Source organism: Eptesicus fuscus, chromosome 18 (genome assembly GCF_027574615.1).
Source record: "Eptesicus fuscus isolate TK198812 chromosome 18, DD_ASM_mEF_20220401, whole genome shotgun sequence".
Lineage (NCBI taxonomy): Eukaryota > Metazoa > Chordata > Mammalia > Chiroptera > Vespertilionidae > Eptesicus > Eptesicus fuscus.
In genome coordinates this window covers 34008261-34029376 of record NC_072490.1, presented here as the reverse complement: position 1 = coordinate 34029376, position 21116 = coordinate 34008261, and the positions used below count along the sequence as shown (strand labels likewise).

The 21116-nt window shown below is 43.6% G+C and overlaps 1 protein-coding gene across 1 annotated transcript in view; it reads right to left on the bottom strand.

The window, feature by feature from the left end:
* The window catches only part of NR2C2 (nuclear receptor subfamily 2 group C member 2), an 84744-nt gene extending 74435 nt beyond the window's left edge, over positions 1-10309 (bottom strand). The window contains exon 1 of the mRNA XM_028127814.2: positions 10267-10309. The gene's annotated coding sequence lies outside the window, so the exon portion shown is untranslated. The remainder of the gene's footprint in view (positions 1-10266) is intronic.
* Positions 10310-21116: the final 10807 nt, after the last annotated feature.

The window sequence follows — 21116 nt, the reverse complement described above, 5'->3', positions numbered from 1 at the left end:
TATTATACAAGGAGATGGTGCCACTTTTACTTTCTCAAAGAAATTTGAAAGCAATAACTCAAATCTATAAAATGTGTATTACACTTAGGAATAGGTCTCTCATTTCGACATAAGATCCACATGAAATTAACTATATTTACATGAATCATATGCTCACACAGCATTTGTAATTCATTGTTAAACTTTATAACTGGGCAAAATGAAAGGACTAAATTAAGATAAATCTCACAAATATTTAAAAATAAACCAATACCGCCAAAACCGGTTTGGCTCAGTGGATAGAGCGTCAGTCTGTGGACTGAAAGGTCCCAGGTTCAATTCCGGTCAAGGGCATGTACCTTGGTTGCAGGCACATCCCCAGTAGGAGGTGTGCAGGAGGCAGCTGATCGATGTTTCTTTCTCATCGATGTTTCTAACTCTCTATCCCTCTCCCTTCCTCTCTGTAAAAAAATCAATAAAATATATTTAAAAATAAATAAATAAATAAGCCAATACTTAATAACTATTTTCAAAATACTACATGGGTAATAGAACTTCTTGATAGGTCCAAGATATTCAGTACAAGTTTTGTTATGCTGTGACTGTCAGAGTCTTTTTTTCTTTTTATTGATTTCAGAGAGAAAGGGAGAGGAAGAGAGAGAGAAACATCAACGATGAGAGAGAAGCATTGATTGGCTGCCTCCTGCATGCCCCACTGGGGATTGAGCCCACAACCTGGGCATGTGCCCTGACCGGGAATCGAACTGGGACCTCCTGGTTCATAGGTCAACACTCAACCACTGAGCAACACCGGTTGGGCTGTCAGTCTTTTTATTCATACTCATGGGAAAATAAAAACTGAAGGATCTAGAGAGCCTAAAAGAGGATTTTAAAAAAAGAGAGAAATACATAGCTAAAGATTTGAAATCATAGATCGACTTGAAACCAGGATATGGAAATCAAGTGGCAGATTTAATATAATAAAACTAGAGGCCCAGTGCATGAAAATTCATGCACTCTGGGGGGGAGGTTGAGGGGGGAAGAGTCCCTCAGCCCGGCCGGTCTCCTCTCACAGTCTGGGAGCCCTCAGGGGTGGGAGCGCGGCGGCCCGGTGATCAGGGGAAGGCGACGCCCTCATCATACCTCTGCTGCTGCCACTGCTGGCAGCGCAAGCCTCGGCCGGCCCTGGTTACCTGAGCCTTGGGCGGCCCTGGGCGGCCGGGCAGCCGCCATCCAAGGCTTGCCTGCGCCTTGGGCCCACTCTGGGCGGCTGGGGGCTGAGGGCAGGTCTGGTCGCACTGTGTGCCTGCCGCCCCCCGCAGCTGAGCTGAAAGGACTGTGGGACTCCGGTGGGGCTGAGGGGACTGGGTGCCGCCATCTTTGTGAAGGTGTGACAATTTGCATATTCCCTCTTTATTAGATAGGACTAGCGTTCCCGTTGCAGGAAAAATCCTGCAATAGGGTTTCCTGCTGCACTCTACCCTGCCCTGCCTGCTCTCCTCCCTTGTCCACCAGCCCACCTGCTTTTCCCTTCTCCCCCGGCCCCGCCTCCGCTCCTCCCTTCTCCTCCCCCCGGCTTGCTTGCTTCTCCGCAGCTTTGCTCCCTTCTGCAGCTCTTGGCTTCTTTCTACGCTGTCTTGATATGCAAATTAGCCGCCGTCTTTGTTGGGGGTAATTTGCATACTCGTCCTGATGGGTTGGTGGGCATGGCTTGGCTCGTGGGCGTGGCTTGGGCGTAGTGAAGGTGTGGTCAATTTGCATATTTGTCTATTATTAGGTAGGATATTCATCAAAAGAAAGGCTCATGGGGCTGCCTCTAAGGTCAAGTTCAGATATACATCCTGCGACTTCAATCAGAAATCCTGCCACTACTTAGACTCAAAGATTATTTGCTTTTAGGTCAGGTGATTTCCTGCCCTACACAAGAAACATAATTGTAAGTCTGGACTATAAGAAAGGGACAGCAATGATCTATGTGTGCTAGGGGGTGGGAGGTGAGGTGGTAAAGATTAAACAGTGGGGAAAGAAGTGGTTCTCATCTATGGAGTTCTCATGCTACCAGAGCAGTACTACAACTTTCTGAGCGACTTCCTGTAAAAATAAATAAATAAATAAAAATCATTGTACTGATTTTCCTCACCTTTCCAAGGGCCTAAGTGTAAGGGTGATAAGAACTCTCTTCATTTCTATTAGTGTGAGCCAGGGACAAATGGATGGAAGGAAAGCAGGACAGACTTCCTGAGAATCTACAATGTGCCTTATATAAAAGGAGGCATCATTTAATCCTTAAAATACCTTCTGAGTAGGTATTATTAGCACTACCAATACATACAGAAAAAAAACAGACTCAGAAGTTTAATCAACTTGTTTCAAGTCTTCCAGGCCTCTCTAATTCTAAGAACACAACATTCCCTCTCTACCAGTGTCCTTCAAAATAATTTCCCAGAAAAAGTCAAGAGGAAGGAATCTTTTAAAGTGACAGGAGAGCAGCTAATTACCTAAGGGAACAAATTGCTTGAATCAATAAGCTAGATCATTTAATAACTAGTTTATACAACCACTAATTCCTAAATACAGCAGGTCCTCGAATAATGTTATTTTGTTATAACGTTGATGAGATACCCTAGAAACTTAACTCTTGTTTATATCAAGCAGCCTATGGTAAAATTAGTTTCATTATATGTTTCACTTAAAAGTCACATAATCTACTGACAACATTCTTGTATGTGCCTTTTGATACAATGCTATCTTTCCTTCATTTGAAAATTTCCTCTTTTAAAAAACTGTCTTTTACTTTAGAAAAGAAACAAATTTAAGTTTAATTTTTAAAAAAATATGCATTGCATTAAGTAACAAACATGTTCTGATTACCAGTCTTTTCAGCCAAGGGCTGACCTAAACTCTGTGCTTTAAAACATTTTAAACGTGATTTTTTCATTCCAGGCTTAATCTAGTAAAAAGATGTATTATTGCAGAAGCAATAAGGGAGGGTGAGAGAAAGAGAATGGTACACAGAGGCAGGCAGTTATTGAAAGTGCATGTGTGAGCAGACAGTAAGAAACTTTTTTTGCCTACCTTTTTTTTTTCCTATCAATACGTGAACAATAAATGTAAGTAAGGTGGCTCCCAGTAAAACCATGAAGCCTTCAAGTTTGAGTCTAGCACTGCCAGCTTCTCCTCCTCACTCTTCAGTAGCATTCATCCAATTTTCTAGGCCTCAATACCTTTTTTCACACCTCCCACTAATTCAAACAGGACAGAATGATATCCTCTTTACACTTGGTAAGAAATTCCTCCCTATCAATTTGTTAATATTTCCAGGCCTTAGAATAATTATGGAATGAAAGGTTTCACCTCCTATTTAGGGACTTCAGGCCTATTACAGTGGGAGAGTTAATTTTTATTGTCCCTAAAAATCACACTTTCCCCCTGAAGTTAGCTTTCATCATTATAGGCTACCTGGAGTCCAGGAGTAAAGTGTCTGAGCTAGCCTATTTCTTTCTGATTCTAACAATTCACTTCCCATACCTCTGCTCCAAGACTCCAGATGCCAGGGGTATGAATCTGCTCCTTCTCTCCTCATAATAATGCCTATGCCATGCCCTAATCTGAACTTTCATCCTTTCTATCCACTACCACTCATCATTGTGAGCTATGCTAGTTGAGTTGCAATTCCCACACAGTCATGACTTTTGGTACCAAACTCCTGTTGTTAAAACTCTCTAGCACTCAGGGCACCTGAAGAGAGGATGGGGAACCCATAGCAGAAATAGATGGCAAGGGATGGGGAAGGCATGGCAGGGATGGGAGGGAATTACAAAGAGAATCTCAGCCTCCAGTCATGTTAGGTTGCAAGCGAGACTCCAAGAAATAAGAGCTTATCCTTTACAACGTGCGACAGGAACACAAATGTGTCCATTGTGTTAAAGATGATAACGTGATGGACACATTTATTTAAGTTTCTCATAACCAGTAATAAAGTAAAAAGAGCTAAACAAAACTCTTGCAAAGTTTTGCATCAGGTTTGAGGCTGGACTTGAGTTCTAAGATGGATTTCCTTCACAGATTCCTCCTATGTGGTACTGATTAAGGGGAACGAGTATCTGCTCTAGGACGTGCTTTGGGACTGAAGAAGCATATGACACACAGGTAAGAGAACTCAAAGAAAAAAACCCCAAATGAGAGCCCTCAATATGTGGAGACACTAAGGCAGCTAGACACAAAAGGCCAGTGGTTCAGTGCCAAGGTTGAAGGGGGCCTGCTCTACACAGATCCACCTGCCTTGTTCTATGTAACTTGGACCAGTGACTCCTACTCCTGGCCCCAAACTCAGTGTTGGTTCCCCCCACCCACCCCGCCCCACCATTTTAAAAGTGGGAAATCTATAAGTCTCAGAGAGGCTACCCACTCAAGGTTCCAGAGATAGGTGCTGAACTGTTACTTGACTTCTTGGAGACAAATGTTAAGACTTTCTGGAATTCCTCAAAAAGTAAAATTATTACACATATGGGTTTTATTTTCTGTAAGACATGTTCATAAAAACAAAATTTCAAGGTCATCTTAAATACAACTGTTGAAAGCAATAAATAAGTAATTTAATGTTGTAAAATAACATTAAACTATCAGTCCTTTAGTTACCCTGAGTAATTAATTAGTTCAAGGAATCAAAATTGTTGAACAAGTGGTATCAAAAAATCCTATAACAGGATAGAAGACTCCAAAACCAATGATTTAAATAAAAGTGTGACTGCTAATTGGTTTTAAAATATTATGACATCTTATTTTTAAAATCAGTATTATATAGCCCTGGCCAGTGTTGCTCAATTGGTTGAGCCATGTCCTATGCACCGAAAGTTCTGTGGTGTGATTCCAGTCCGGGCACATGGGGTTGCAAGCTCCATCCCCAGTAGGGGTGTGTGCAGGAGGCAACTGATGAATGTTTCTCTGTATCATCAATGTTTCTCTCTCTAAAATAAAAAATAAAAACACATAAAAAGCCCTAGCTGGTTTGGCTCGGTGGATAGAGTGTCAGCCTGCAGACTGAAGGGTCCCAGGTTCAATTCCGGTCAAGGGCATGTACCTTGGTTGCGGGCACATCCCCAGTAGGAGGTGTGCAGGAGGCAGCTGATCAATGTTTCTCTCTCATTGATATTTCTAACTCTCTATCCCTCTCCCTTTCTCTCTGTAAAAAATCAATAAAATATATATTTTTAAAAACTACATAAAAAGTAAGTAGTATGTAAAGTAAGTCAACAAAAATGGTCTATTTACCAGACTTTCAGGTGGAAGCTTAACATATACTTTGCAAAGTAAGCTTTTAAACTTGGGAAAACAATTAAAAAGTTATTCTTCAATAGTTCTGTTACATGAATCCATTTATCTTTGGAAGGATAAATATTTAAAATTAATGGCTACATCAAAATAATAAGCTTTTGCACAGCTAAGGAAACCATCAACAAAATGAAAAGGGATACCACTGTATGGGAGAACATATTTGCAAATGATACATCTAATATGGGATAAATTTCCAAAATATATAAAGAACTCATACAACAAAAGGAAGATAAACAATCCAATGAAAAAATGGGCAAAGGACCTAAATGGACACTTCTCCAAAGCGGACATACAGATGGCCAAGAGACATATGAAAAAATATTCAAAGTCACTAATCACCAGAGAGATGCAAATTAAAACGACAATGTGGTATCGCCTCACACCTGCCAGAATGGCTAGCACCAACAAATCAACAAACAAGGGCTAGTGAGGATGTGAAGAAAAGAGAACAGTAGGACACTGCTGGTGGGAATGCATACTGGTGTAACCACTATGAAGACTAGTATGGAGTTTCCTCAAAAAATTAAAAATGGAACTGTCATTTGACCCAGTTATCCCACTTCCAGGAATATACCCTAAGAATCCTGAAACATCAATCAGAATATATGCACTCCTATGTTCACAGCAGAGCTATCTACAATAGCTAAGATCTGGAAACAGCTCAAGTGCCCATCAGCAGATGAGTGCATAAGAAGCTGTGGTAGATTTACATAATGAAACTAGTGGCCCGGTGCACGAAATTCGTGCGGGGAGGGGGACCTTCAGCCCGGCCTGCACCCTCTCCAATCTGGAACCCCTCAGGGGATGTCCGACTGCTGGTTTAGACCCGATCACCACCAGCTTGATCACCCCCAACTGCTCCTCCCTGCCAGCCTGCTCACCCCCACCTGCCCCTCTGCTCCCCCCTGCCAGTCTGATCGCCCCCAACTGACCCCCCCCTGCCGGCCTGCTCACCCCTAACTGCCCCCCCACCACTGGCCTGCTCACCCCCAATGACCCCCTCCCCCCACCGCCACCGGCCTGTTCACCCACAACTGCCGCCCCATCCTGGCCTGATCACCCCCAACTGCCCTCCCCTCTTGGCCCCTAACCGCCTCTACCTCGGCCCCACCACCATGGCTTTGTCCAGAAGAACATCCAGAAGGTCTCCTGGAAGGTCTCCCAGTCTAATTAGCATAATATCATTTAACCCTTTGCACTCCCTTTTTTCTCGATTCCTTTATTCTAATGCTAACCGTGTCGACATCCGAGTGCAAAAGGTTAATAGTATAGATACTATGCAGCTGTAAAAAAGCAGGCTCTCTTACCCTTCAAGACAGCATGGAGGAACCTGGAGACAATTATCCTAAATGAAATAAGCCAGCCAGAGAAAGACAAATATCACATGATCTCACTTACATGTGGAATCTAATGAACAAAATAAATTGATGAACAAAGTAGATCCAGAGACATGGAATCGTGGAACAGACTGATGAATCTGAGAGAAGGGGGGAGGGGAGGCAGGAAGAGATTAACCAAAGAACTTATATGCGTATACGCATAACCTATGGACTCAAACAATAATGTGGTGAAGGCCTGCGGGGGGGGGGGGGGGGGTGTGTTAGAGCAGAGTGGAGGGGGCCAATGAGGTAAAAAGGGACATCTGTAATACTTGCAACAATAAAGATAAATTTTTAAAAATAAAAATAAAAATGACTACAGACTTTCAACTCTTAACTCCCTGCAAACCTACTTCTCTGTTCTTTTATCCCCTGTGATAGAGAAACAAAGACTAGCATTTTTAATTTTAAGAAAATCATATCAGTGCTTTGTTTCTTCAGTTAAAGTAAATGACATGGTTATATTTGGACTATTTGTTTATTAATGAGTTCCATATGAACTCATTAACTTTCATTAATTTACTTTGTAATTCAGTTTATTATTAAGTTATCTATTTCTGCTCTTTAAAAAGAATTAAACATAAAATCAACATATAAGTGCCTAAAAAGAGATTCATGTCTCCAGTCAGTGCCATCTGTGATGGGCCACTTCCTAAAATCATCCAAATACTGTAACAGACATTTTATTGCTGGCACTGCTATCTGAATTGCCAAACAAGCCCCCACAAAAAGGTACCATTAATGAGCAGTAACTTAGTTACCAATGATATCATAAATTATCAATTAATTCACTCAACAAATAGTGCCAGGCACTCTGCTAAGTGCTGGAAATATAATGATGAACAAAATAACTCCTGCTCTCATGCAATTTACCGCATGGTAAGGGGAACAAATATCAAACAATCATATAATGGAGTATAATTACAAAGTGAGACAAAGGTTATAATGGAAAAATACAGTGTAGTAAAAGAATCTGATCTAGATTGGCACTAGGCATCAGAGAGGGCTACCCTAGGAGGTGATGCTTGAGCTGAAATCTGCAGGACTAGGGCGTGTGGGCATAAGTGTGAAGGGGGGCATGTGAGGATTTCAGGCTGAGGGTACAGCGTGTGAAAGGGCCTGGGATTAAGGTAAGTTAGATGTCAAGGAAGTTGAAGGCAAGCCAGTATATTTAGAGTGCAGGGGGTTAGGGGTACAGCGATATGAAAATGATGGAACATCTTAGAAAGTTTTAAAACAGCAGGAAAAGGACCTCCACAATTACATCGGTTCTAGTGGGGTATAAACTACGTAATGCTTGTAAGAGTCTTGTAAATTGTCAAGCACCCCATACTTTTTGTTAGATTATTAGTGCTATTACTTTGTTTTCTAAATAAATTTTTGGTCTGGATGCCAATTAATAACCAAAAGCAGAACAGTCAAAACTAGAACCCCAGTGTTCCAATCTAGTGTTTTGCCCCTATACCACAATGACTAAAAATTTCACCGCTTATATCCTTTAACTCCAATTACAAGTATTTACTATGTGCAAGGCGCTTTATTTACATTAACCCATTTAATCCTCAATTCTAAAAGGTTCTATTATTGTCCAGATGAGGACAGTAAGGCTCAAAAACGTTAAGTAACTTACCCAAAGTCACATGGCTAGTAAATGCTGACACTGTTAACACAGTAATTAGCTTTGGCATAAAACATTTTGTGTATGGGGATGATGAGAGGGAGAAAACAGAACTTGTGTATAGAACCACATTCACACATACTTGAGGACAGTGAACAGTGTTTTAGTCACCTCTGTATTCCCAGTCTAGCACCTAATTCCTGAGGTATTCAGGGGCTCCGCAAATATTTGATGAATTGAAGTTGGATATAAGGGGCTGACAAATCATTTGTCAGCCCCTTATATCCAACTGTAAGTGATTTTCTGAGGCTTTCCCCCCAAGTCATATATTTATCAGCAATTCATTTGACGGCTATATTTTCCTTGACTCTTTCATTGTTAAATTGAAGACTTATTCTCTATTACCTTTGTCATATTTCACAGACTTTAGCCTGGAGATAGAGCAGGATAATAGAACAACAAACTAGTTCCAACCAATCTACAGCCTATTCCCAATCACACCAAATGCTTTCTTTCCCTCCTGGGCCTTTACACCTGTGGTGCTAGCACCTGGCTCTCTCTGACTATTCCTTCCTTAGGTTCCTCGGTTCAAACACCGCCTTACAGAGGCCTTCTCTGAACACCCAATCTAAATTTGTCTCCGTATCTTCTTTAATTCGGTTTCATTTCTTTTCTGGAATTTACCATTCTCTGAAATCATATTTTTGTCTGTTCATCTCCATCCCCAATTCTAGGAGAGAAGCCTTGTCTAGCTAGTTCTCTGGATGTATCCCCAGTGCCCCCAAACTAAGCAAACAAGCATTTAATCAATGAATGAGCAGAGAATTACCTGATTCACCTGTGTTCTCTCAAGCCTTCAATACATTTAAGCTTTCCATTCCTGGTGCTTCTACACCCGATTTTCAACAATAAGACCATTTTTACATTACTTTGGGGCTCACAGAGTAGCCTTGACTCCATTTTCTGAGTAGAGCACTCAACGATCCTGAGAAGGGAGGTCCGGCCTGGCAAGAACGCCCATTCTCCCCATTTTACAATCTCTGAAATTGCGCCTCAAGATTCGCCCGCGGCTGCGCCGGAAATACAGGAAGGAGCCCGGCCATGAAAGGTGTCCAGATTGCTAAAAGTCCTTCCCACGAGTCAGCGACGTGCACTCAAGATGCTTCGCCACCTTTATCACTATTGTTCAACATGACCCATCCTGGACGCGTTCCAGGCCTGGGGAAACCGCGCGGCCCCTCGCCGGGTCCCCCGTGCTCCCGACTCACGCCCAGGCCGCGCCCCCATGACCCTTAGAGCCCAAGCTGCGCCCCGCCCCTGCCCCCGCCCTGCCAGGATTGCAGCGCCCCGCGGGGAACGCCCCTCTCCTGCCCCAGCCAATCAGCAGAACTTCGGGGGGAAGGAGCGCAGGTCCCGGCCCTCCTGTGTGGGCACCAATTGGTCGGCAAAGCCGTCGCTCACGAGGCGGCACTCCGTACCCGCCTTCCACACTCCCCTTCCGAAAAAACGGCGGTTGGGCCGAGGCGGCCGCCAACGGCACACGAGGAGCGGAGGGGCGAGGAGTCTGGGAATGAGGGAAGGAGGGACCACAGGGATGAGGAGGCTGACGAGGAGGAGGGAGTTCGGCCCTGCCAGAGCCCTCTTCATCGAGAACAAAATGGCGGCGCTGGCGGAGGGCCAGCTGTGAGGCGGGGCCGCGGCCATTCCCCCTCTGTCCCCACCCTCGCGCCGGCCAGGCCGGTCAGGGGGGGCCCGCTCGCTGCTCCCGGCGCGGGCGGGGAGGGGAAGGGAGCGGCCCGGCCCACTATGCAAAGCGTCCCGCGCCGCCGCTGCCGCCCCGTGGCAAAGGTAAAAAGGTCGGGTTCAGCCGCCGACTCGGCGCCTCCATGTCCGCGCACCAGGCCCGCCCCCTCCGCCGCCGGCCCGACCCCGCCCCGGCCCCTTTTTCAATTTTACCTCAGGATTTGGCGCCAAAGCGGCTTCGAAGCAGGTCCCGTGTCTGCGACGGGCGGCCCCCGGCGCGGAGGGCAGGGCGTGGGGAGGCCGGGCTCCCGGCGTCGGCGGATGGCGGGAGCCCGGGGCCGCAGGCTCGTGGGGCAGCGGACCAGAGACGAGACGCCGAGGTAAAAGCGGGGGCGGGCCCGGGGGCGCCGCCGGGGTCGCGGGGAAGGGGGAGTTTGTTATTGTTTTTGTCAGTGAAAGGTCAGAGTTCGTGACCCCGGTGCCGCTGCCGCCGCCGCCCGCGCGCTGGTAGGAGGAGGGCGAATGTTCTTCTTCCTCTTCCCAGCGCCAGCCTCGCTGCGGCCGCGGGGGGCGGGCGAGCACGCGATTGGCTGAGCCGCGCGCGCGCACCGGAACGCCGCGACCGGCACTGCTTCCTCCGGCCCCTTGCGGGCCGGGCGGCGGCGGCGGCGCAGGGCGGATGCTTGGGTCTGCACTGTCGGTCCCGAGGCCTGGAGCCGGGACTCGGTCGACACTGCAGTCAGACGACAGTGGAATTAAACGGCGCGGCCGCCACTGTTATTAGGGTAAAGGGTGGGTTGGCCGTCTTAAAGGACCTGGGAAGAGCGGGACGCCGTTATTCAGGTGCAAGCACGCCCCTCGGGGGAGCGGAGGTGGGGGGCCGGGCTGCGAGCCTGCAGGCTAGGCGGGGACTGTGTTCTGGCTGTGACAGCCTCTTCCAAAGCCTCCCGCCGAGCTGATTGAAGCAGCAGTGACTCGGCTGAGCGACTGTAGGTCGGAAGGGGGTGGTTTATTGCGTGGGTTTGGGCCCTACTGTATATAGACGACTTTTTATTTAGGTTTTAAAGGTCCGAGGAAACCCTTCCCTGCCCATTATTTATGGTCTTTTAGTGACCGTGCGATCCAAATCCTGAATATGTGCTCTTTCCCTCGCGTTTTGGAACTTGTCAACAGTGTGGTACAGAAGTATGTGCAGCCCTGGCCGTGTGTGTGGTTCATTGGTTAGAGCGCCCTCCCAGGCACCTGAAAGGTCGGGGCGCGTGCAGGGGGCAACCAATGGAAGTTTCTTTCTCCTTCTCCCTAAAATAAGTAAATAGATAAAATCAATAAACATCTTCTGGTGAGGATTAAGAAAAAAAGTGTATATAAAGCAACTCTTTGCAAAACAGGTTAGATAGATAAAGGAAGTTGCTTCTCTTGACCCTATGAATCCCTTAAATATTTCTCTTAATTTAAGACTTAAATATGTATCTTAATTTTGACTTGCTTTGGAGGGTGCAGACCACTGAAGTGTTTAGGCTGGACTGTCCTCGATCATCATTCTTTGTAGGCCAGTGATCCTCTGCTGATTGATTTTTTTTTTTCTTGCACTTTTCTATTATGAATGAATACTGTCTCCAAGATGGATAGGTTAATCTTTTAAACAGCCATTTGGGCTTTTATCAGGTTGACCCCAACTTTGAGTATTTTGTCCTTAATCTTATATTTCTATTTGATAGGAAATGCTTTAAACACATCGATTTTCCCTTCTTTCTTGTCACCATGCAAGAAAGTAAGTGGGGAAAACAGTTAAATTTTGTAATTTCATGGTAACATATTCCTGAAGCTGGAAGGGGCCTCAAGAGATGATATTGATATGGTCAAATTCTCTTGTGGCAGGAAGATTGCACAGGAGAGATGGATAACAACCAGAAAGTCAAGTGATAGGCCTAAGGTAACAGTATTGTAACCACAAACTGCTTTGCAATTTTGTGTTCTTTTTCAAAAATTAAGTTTTTAATATTAAATTAAAATTAATATTTTACACTATATGCTTCTAGATATAGTGTAAAAATTCACCCGTTGGTGAATTTGGGGTTTTTATTGCAAACACATTATAATTGTACTAGATTTTGAAATGAATACTAAACAATAATTAATGTTTATAGGATGGTTTATATTTCCAATACCCAGATGCTACCAGTGTCGTAAGTGAAGCCAGGACTCTGATCTGGTTTGACATTAAGGCTTATGCTGTAAACTATGCTGCATCAGTGGCCCTGTTTATAATAGTACTCAGTAAATTCTCAGTTAAAGGTTAGTTTTTTAATATTAATAATCTTGACCCACTTGAGCGGCTTTTCTTTTCTTGAAAACAGATGCAGATGTAAATACAGATTGTAAATAATACCAGCAGGTAACAAGCCTCTGCAGCTGAGGTTGGCACTGCCATAGTGCCATATATCGCTCCATTGTGTTTTTGCTAGAAATCTTTTTAATAAGAACTCTTTAAATAAGAACTCTTTGTAACACTTGATGGATTTTAAATCACAAAAATTATTCAAGTTGTATTATACTATATATACATTTTTGTTGTTGTTAACCCTCACTCAAGGATATTTTTTCCTCATTAACTTTTAGCGAGCATGGAAGGGAGGGACAGAGAGTGAGAAACATCAGTGTGAGAGAGACACATCAATTGGTTGTCTCCCAAATGTGTCCCAGTTGGGTGGGGATCAAATCTCAATCCAGGTCCTTGCCCTTGACTGGGATTCAAACCCTCAACCCTTCAGTGGGAGGACCAACACTTGTCACTGAGCCACATTGGCCAGAGTAGTCAAGATCCCTTTATTTTAAAGGTTGAGAAAGCACTGTTGAAACAAATGTGGATATTTCCTAATAATTGACAGTGAGAGAAAGTATAGCTAACCCTGGCCAATGTGCTAAGTGGTTAGAGTACCGGCCTGTACACCAAGGGCACAAACCTGGATTACAGATTCCATCCGACAGGGTCCTGGAGGCAGCCAATCTCGTTCTTCTCTTCCTCCCTCACTCACTTTCTCCCTTCCTCTCTCTCTAAAAATCAATGGAAAAAATATCCTCTGGTGAGGATTAACAAAAAATAAATACATACATACATGCATGTATGCATGCATACATACATACATAGATAGTTCTTGACTGGAGAATTGCCAGGCCCCCAGTGGTTCTGAAACAGTAAGCTTTGGGTAACAGTATTGGGAGCCTGGCATCAGCATTTCTGCTGAGCCTGAATCACTGATCTAATTTCAAAAACATTAATTGGCTATAAAACAAAAATACAATAACAAAACTTTCTGTTTCGCCTTTTGAAATGCAGGTTAGGATAAGTTTTCTTTTTAACTACTTGACCATGCCTAAAGGTTATTCATTCACAGGGACAGGGGACTCCACGGGAGTGATAACATATCTGCCCTTATGTGGCACCTACCCGGACTATGAGCTCTGTATCAAGATGTGCCTTGTCCTTGTCTATCTCGGCCCTTAACATGGTACCTAGTACAAAGTGATATGAAGTGGACATTATTGAAAGAATGCTTTTCCCAGCAACAGTGTATAGCAGTATTTACATTGCCCCATCTTTTTGGTTTTGTGTTTTGTTTTTACAGATGAAAACAAGTTTTGGAGGCTTCTGGTCCTTGTACAGTGGTCTGCGGATGAGACCCACGTGTTCCCTCTGTGGTCATCTGGGAAGGTCTTTTTTTTTCCCCCTCCCACACACTTAACTAGGCTGTTCTGCAGTCAATCATTAATTGACTTGCCTTTGAACTTTTAGAGGGCAGGAACTACTATATCATGAAGTTTCATTTTGCACCTAGCACAGAGTAAATAAACATGTTTTGCCATCCAAGGGTATTTTAAATTTGCATTTAAAAGATAAATGTTGAGCTCTAGCAGGTATTGTTAAGTGGTTAGAGCATCGGCCTGTGGACTGAAGGGTCATGGGTTCAATTCCAGTCAAGGGCATGTACCTTGGTTGCAGGCTAGATCCCTGGCTCCGGGTCAGGGTACATGCAGGAGGCAACTTATCAATGTGTCTCTCTTAACATCGACATTTCTCTCTGTGTCTCCCCCCTCTTTTCCACTCTCTAAAAATCAATGGAAAAAATATTCTCATGAGGATTAACAAAAAAAAAATGTTGAATCGATGAAAATCAAGTTTTGATTAAATGATAGTTATAGATGCACTAAGTTATTATCAAGGAGAAATATATTTTACTGGTAAGGGTATTGCTTTTGTGATAGCATTAATAATAGTTTTCCTTTTTATTTTCATAAAGGCTTAACTTCATAAGTACTTACGTACATCTTTGTATCAATTTTCCTGTAATAGCTTATGCTTTATTGCTATATATAATATTTTGTGAAACTTCTGTTTATATTATATAATTATGACATGTTTATAAAATAAACTTTTAAACCTCTATAATTGTTGTTAGCCTTACTTGTTAAGAATGTGGAATGTGAACTGATGTAATTACAGAATACCAGATTGCATGTTCCTTACACTTACATATTATCATGTTTAATTTTCAAAATAATTATATTACCTTGCTTTTAGAGCTTAAGAAGCTGAGATCTTAAACAGAGGCAGAGGCCCTAGCTGGTTTGGTTCAGAGGGTAGAACATCGGACCATGGACTAAAGGGTCCCAGGTTTGATTCCGGTCAAGGGCACATACCTCGGTTGCAGGCTCGATCACTGGCCCTAGTGGCGTGCTGGAGGCAATCAATGTCTCTCTCTCACATTGATGTTTCTCTCTGTGTCTCTTCTCCCTTGCACCCTCTCTAAAATAAATAAATAAATAAATAATATCCTTTGGTGAGAATTAACAACAACAAATTAAATAGAGGCAGAATGACTTCTCCTAAGTCACATGGCTAGCAAGTGGTGGAACATTTATTAATAGTTATTTCTGCTTATTTCCTCTCTTCTGTCCTTGAGAACTTTGAGAGGAAGAAAACTCTTTTTCTACCCACTTCCACGATTCAGTTAAAAGTCAGGCTCTTTCACAGTAGAAGGCTACTTAGATCTTAATTTCTATAAAACTGGCCCTTATTTTTCCCAGGAAGAGAAAAGGGAAAGACTGACCCTGTGGTGAACTGGTCCTGGGGGCGGTGAGACACAGGAACAAAAGAGTACCAGAGCCTTACCCAGCATGACTTTTACTGGAAGTCATGTCCCTTTAGCTTCTGACCTGGGGTTTCCTGGTCCTTGAAAAGGTATTCTTTCCAAGTTGTAACTTGGTTCAAATATCTTGAAGCATGATGTAAAATTAAATTCTCAAAATATGCACCTGTCCTCGATCCCCTGGTGTATGATATGGATTGCTCAGAAGGAGGTTCTATCTGTCTGTCTATTTTTAATCCTCACCCGAGGGTATTTTTCCATTGGTTTTTAGAGGGAAAGACAGGAATATTGATGTGTGAGAAACACATGCCTTCAGGGCCCAGGCTGGGGAGAAGCCTGCAACCAAGGTACGTGCCCTTGACCAGAATTGAACCCAGGATCCTTCAGTCCACAGGGGACACTCTATCCACTAAGCCAAACCAGCTAGGGCTATTTATTATTTTTGTAAAGAGTCACTTCTTTATTTGACATAAAATGAAATTGAGTAACTTGAATTCTTGCTGTATAGGCCAAACCTTTTCATGTTTCAAAATACCCACTTGAAACATGCTGCCAATTAAATGAGGATCTACAGATGGCATTACCCTTTTGCTTCATAACAAAAAAGGATCTAAATAATTTTTATGGAAGATTATGTGATGGTCAAAGGGAACGGTTCCTCTGATGGGCGGATTTTTTTGGTTTATTTTTCAAGTTACAGAAGTACCTTTATTTTTACATTTTGTTTACAAAGGAACAGTATAATAAGGAACAAAGGAAATGATAGGCATACATATTTACATAGCAAGTACAGGCAAAACTTTCAGTACTAGCATTTATCAAATTAGTTTTAAGAATAATCATCACCTTCAGAAAGAATTTTAGGAGGTTCAACCTATATAATTCAAGCTATGACTATCTAAATGAAAAAATTATATCCTTTGAAAATCTCCAAGGTCCTGGATGCCAAGTAAACCAGATCACTACCAATTTTTAAAAATTTAAAGGCTCTTAGGATATCATAACTGTTTTAAGAAATTGTTTTTGAAAAACTCAAACATACTATCATTTGCTGAGTAGTACAATATATACTTAGCTCACATTAATTTCTTAATTCATTAAAATGTCTTCTAAGATACTGTTCTCTAATGAGAAACATTAAGTCATTTACTATTTATCTCTTAGGAAAATCATTCAAAGTGGGTAGTCAGCCTTTAATAACAACATACATAAAAAAAATCACTCTACCTAACTATCATCAGTAACCAATTAACTGCTGGATCTTCCAATACCAGAGACAGGTATTCTTAAGAGTTAAGACTTCTCAGGCCTCTGCATTAATATATCCTGGTGTAAAGACTTAATGTTTTTTAAAGGCCTTTCACTCACAAAGTCTACAAGTGGCATTCCTTGAGTTTTTTCATGAGATTATTTCAACCTCACAGCCTATTCACTACAGGTCAGGACATGTACCTTGAAGCTAAAGGTTCCTTGGAAAAGCCCCTTTCTGCGCCTTGCTTTGGATTCTGTCCTTCACCTTGGGTGGGGAGAGATGGGATGGTATCCTGTGGCTTTTGACCTTCAGGGTGCTCTGGGCACACTGTCAGAACTGAGTGTCTAACACCAAAACCTCTAGGTCAGTGATGGCGAACCTACTGACAAGCGTAGCCATTTCTGATGACACGTGGCCTCATGCCGAGGAGGAAACATTTGCTGCTCCTGAGGATGAAACATTTGCGACTAGTCTTGTAGTTTTTTCCTCAAAGTGACACACTACCCGAGTTATGCTCAGTTTTTTGGCGAAGTTTGACACACCAAGCTCAAAAGGTTGCCCATCACTGCTCTAGGTTCTCTGCTCACATCTGGCCCCTCCCCCACTGTTCCTTAGTTTAGGTTTTATCTGTCCCACTGCAATGGTTTCCTAACCAGTCAGAGGTGGACCAGCTGCCTCCACACCGCTTCCTTCTTCCCTTCCTCTGTCCTGCCCTCTCTCTTCCTTTCTTCTGCTTGAGTATTCTGAAAAAGAGCCATGCTGAACCCCCTTCAATTTTACAGTTCTTTGAAGGTTCTGCATTGCTTAGGGCTGAAATGAAAACTCAGATTCCTAAGGTGAGGACAGTGTGGGAGCGGGGGTCTGGCAGGTAATCTAAAGGACAAATTTTTATCTGTCATGGAGAGGGAATTTGACAGGCAGGAAACAGGAGCCCATGTCTAAAAGCTGAATCCAGATTGTGTGTGTGTTGGGGTGGGGGCCTGTTCCTCTTCTAGTTCTTGTTTTTTCCAGAAAAAAACTTCCTGACTCCTGCCAGTCACTTGTTTGTATAGGGTGGAATTAGATAGTGACTCTCTCAGCAGAGGGCCGGGCTGGCATAAGTGTGGTCCTGAAGCAGCTTATAGGGCCTAAGAAAAAGCTAGCTCCAGGGATCTAAGCTCTCCCTTTATGGTGGCTGTGAAAAGACAAGCCTGTAGCCCCAACCATCAGTAGCAGTCACCAGTCAGACTCTTGAGAACCAGCCCAGGAATCAAGCTCACAATGGGAAGGTCAGAGAAACCCAAAGAGCTTGATTTTTGGGGATACTCTCTAACCCTGAACCTGCCCTGCTTTGGTACCTCCTCTTACTGAGCTAGTTTTGTAATTGTTTAAATTAGCATGAGGTTGGTTTCCTTTTACTTGCTCTTGAAAATAGACAACTGACCATTAATGCAAGGAAGCACAGAAGCTTACCTGATCACAGAAGCTGCAAATCACAGGCCAAATCAACTCACAGAATCTTCCAGCATGTTGTTACTTTGCCCTGTAGCAGAAAAAAACTTGGGCTCCAGCCTTGGGCTCCAGCCTGGTCCTACCACTCCTAGCCCAGTTCACCTCAGGCTCCATTTAGGGATTCAGTGTTCAGCGGTGACATTTACATTGTCAATCAAATGAAAGACTGAAGTAGATGCAGAAAAGACTTTAACCATATTATCCTTCAGTGGCCTTAGCAGAGCTCTCAGGTCCTCCACACTGGCTTCCATGGTGCATGCCCCAAGGTCAACATGAGCATCAGCCCCTCACTCCACACTTGCACACAGGACTAGGCTGCATCCAAGGGAGAATGAGTGGTCAGGCCGCCTGCCAGCCTGGCCAGAACAATTCAGAACGTATTTTTGATATGTAAAAGAAATATTACTAGGACCCAGGAATTCAGAATCCTTGGACACTACTGTGTTTCTTGGGTGTTTTGTATTAGTAATAATGAACAGAATTCTTCCTACTAATTCAGGCTGGAAAGACACATTCAGTCTGCAGGGAAGGTGGTAAGCCACTATAATGTTAGTGCTGCCAGCTTTCAGTAAAACCTTGAGTTTTATAAAATTTTACTGATTCTGAGAAGCAGAGGCCAACTCTGCAGGAGTCTGTGTTTTCCTGATCCTCATGTGAAGAGCTCAAGGAGAGGTCACTAAAAGCAAAACGGAAGAAAAGACCCGATGAAGAAAGGAGTTCATGCTATCCACACCAGGCCTTCTCCAGGCCAGGTTTCTCTTTCTTACCATTTTCTTTTTTTTTAATCCTCACCCACGGATTTCTTCTTACTGATTTTTTTGAGAGGAAGCGGGGAAGGGGAGAAATAAACACATTAATGTGAGAGAGAAACATCAATTGGTTGCCTGGCATATGTGCCCCAGGATTGTACCTGACTGCATAGGTATGTGCCCTGACTGGAATCAAACCTGCAACCTTTTAGTGTACAGGATGATGCTCTAACCAACTGAGCCACCCAGCCAGGGCTCTTTCTTGCCGTTTTCATGGATAAGAAGGAGGGTCTTTTTTGCATATTGTCTTCATTTTTTAAAATATATTTTTATTGATTTCAGAGAGAAAGGAAGAGGGAGAGAGAGAAACATCAATGATGAGAGAGAATCATTGATTGGCTGCCTCCTGCAAGCCCTCCCACTGGGGATTGAGCCCACAACCTGGTCATGTGCCCTTGACCGGAATTGAACCTGGGACCTTTCAGTTCGCAGGCCGACGCTCTATCCACTGAGCAAACGGGCTAGGGCTGTCTTCATTTTGTATTGTATTGTCACAGAGGAGGTCCCACCACTACATTTTCACTTTGTGTAACAATGCCATGCCACAGGTTTATGGTCTTCTGTCCACTTTCACAAACATTCAGTTTACACTTGATCCCCTGAACACTCTGGGAAGCTGGAATTGTCTTCTATGTGACCAATGAAAACACCAAACCTGAGAGCTTCTGTAGTGAGTCACTTGTTCAGGGCCGAGTTCCCATTTCTGAGCCACAGCTTGGCAGAATACTGTGCTTCCTCTCAAGTAACAGCCTTTGCTGGATGTACCCAGTGAAGGGGCTGTTTTGTGCCCAGAAAGCAGGGAGCAAAGCAGACACCGTGGGGGGTCTCAGGCAACATTACTTCCCGTGGTGGTAAAGCTGTCCATTTCTCCAGCCTCCCATTCCCAGTGGGAAGGAGCACCCTCAGGCCACCTGTGCAGCTTCATTTGGGCAGGTCCCAAGGGAAGCCAAGTGACACAGACATGTAAAATGGACTAGAGGAAGAGAAAGGGAAGGGACAAGGAGTAAAGTTGACTAGGAGAAACTGGCTTAAATGAGTATACAAAGAACCATGGGAGGGACAGGTAAAAACAGGCGTGTCCTTGTCCAATCACACATGAGCTAGGGAGGAGCTTGGTGGCCCCTGCCACTTCCTTCTACAAAACCCATTGAGTGTATTTGATCTGTTGCCCGGGTGTTTTTTTTTATTAAGGCAACTATTCAATGAGAAATAAAAGCCCTATTGCCTCTGCTTTACAGAGTATCAGAAATAGGATATTATATGGTTAAAAAAAATAAAAAGCCTTCAAATGACTTCCAGACACAATTCTACCAGAAGCTGACAGTGGGTGGTGGTACACGCAGGTTGGTGAAACGTCCACTGCCTGGTGCTGAAGTCCTGCTGTGTTTTTTTAAAAAAACTCAGAGGGTCTAAAAGGCCCATTCAAGTGTCTGAAGATGAAAATGATTGCACTGGAATTAGGCTCTGAAAATTTAATAAAAAGACCTGTCTAATCAGTTACAATCTTTAAATATTTAATGCAAATATTTTTAAAATAATTGTCAACTAGAAAAAAAAATTCCCCTGAAAATATTTACTGTTAATAACTCCTTGTGATGGTGCTTTTTACAAAAGGTTTGTCAGCAAATGCCTTTTTTTTTAGGGGACAGGCAGCAGGAGGATGGGGATAGGACATCAGAAAGTGATATGCGCTTTTTATTTTGATGAGAACAACAAGAAATACCACCCATTTCCCCACCCCCCAATTTGCTTTATGTAAAAATGCTTCCCGCATAATGAGCAGCAGTCATCAGTGGGAGGTGACTGAGCCCCAGGCACCTAGAGAATATCTTCAAGCCACTACTTCTGTGCTCCCTCACTGTCCAGAGCCATTGGCCAAGACCACGCATTCATCTGCTGCTCATATCTTATTTTCTCTTTTTCTCTCTCTCAAGGTTTCAGTAATACAGAAAGGATTACCGTGTCGAAATAAGAACAGGTTTTCATAAACATAACACTGTCAGCTCGTGTGGGGTAAAATTCAGGAAGGCACACAATAAATTAAAGCAGACCCTGTCTCTTTGGAGGGTTTGCAGTGACCTCCGGGGCAAGGGCCGAATCTGCCAGCAGCTGAGCTTCCAGCACTGGTGCAGTGATGAGGATGCTGTGGGAAGTAGGGAGTCCATCCTTTACTAAGTCATTGTGTCAGTATACAGGTCACAGGATCAAATGGAGGAGGAAATCTTCGCCTTCCTATCCAGTGACATGCACCGTCCGCGGTAAGGAGGACCCTTCCCTCCGAGTGTCGCCACAGCCAGGTTTGCACAAGTCAATTTTCCGTACACCCTTGTTGCGTACTGGTGGCGAATTAGTCCACAGAACTCC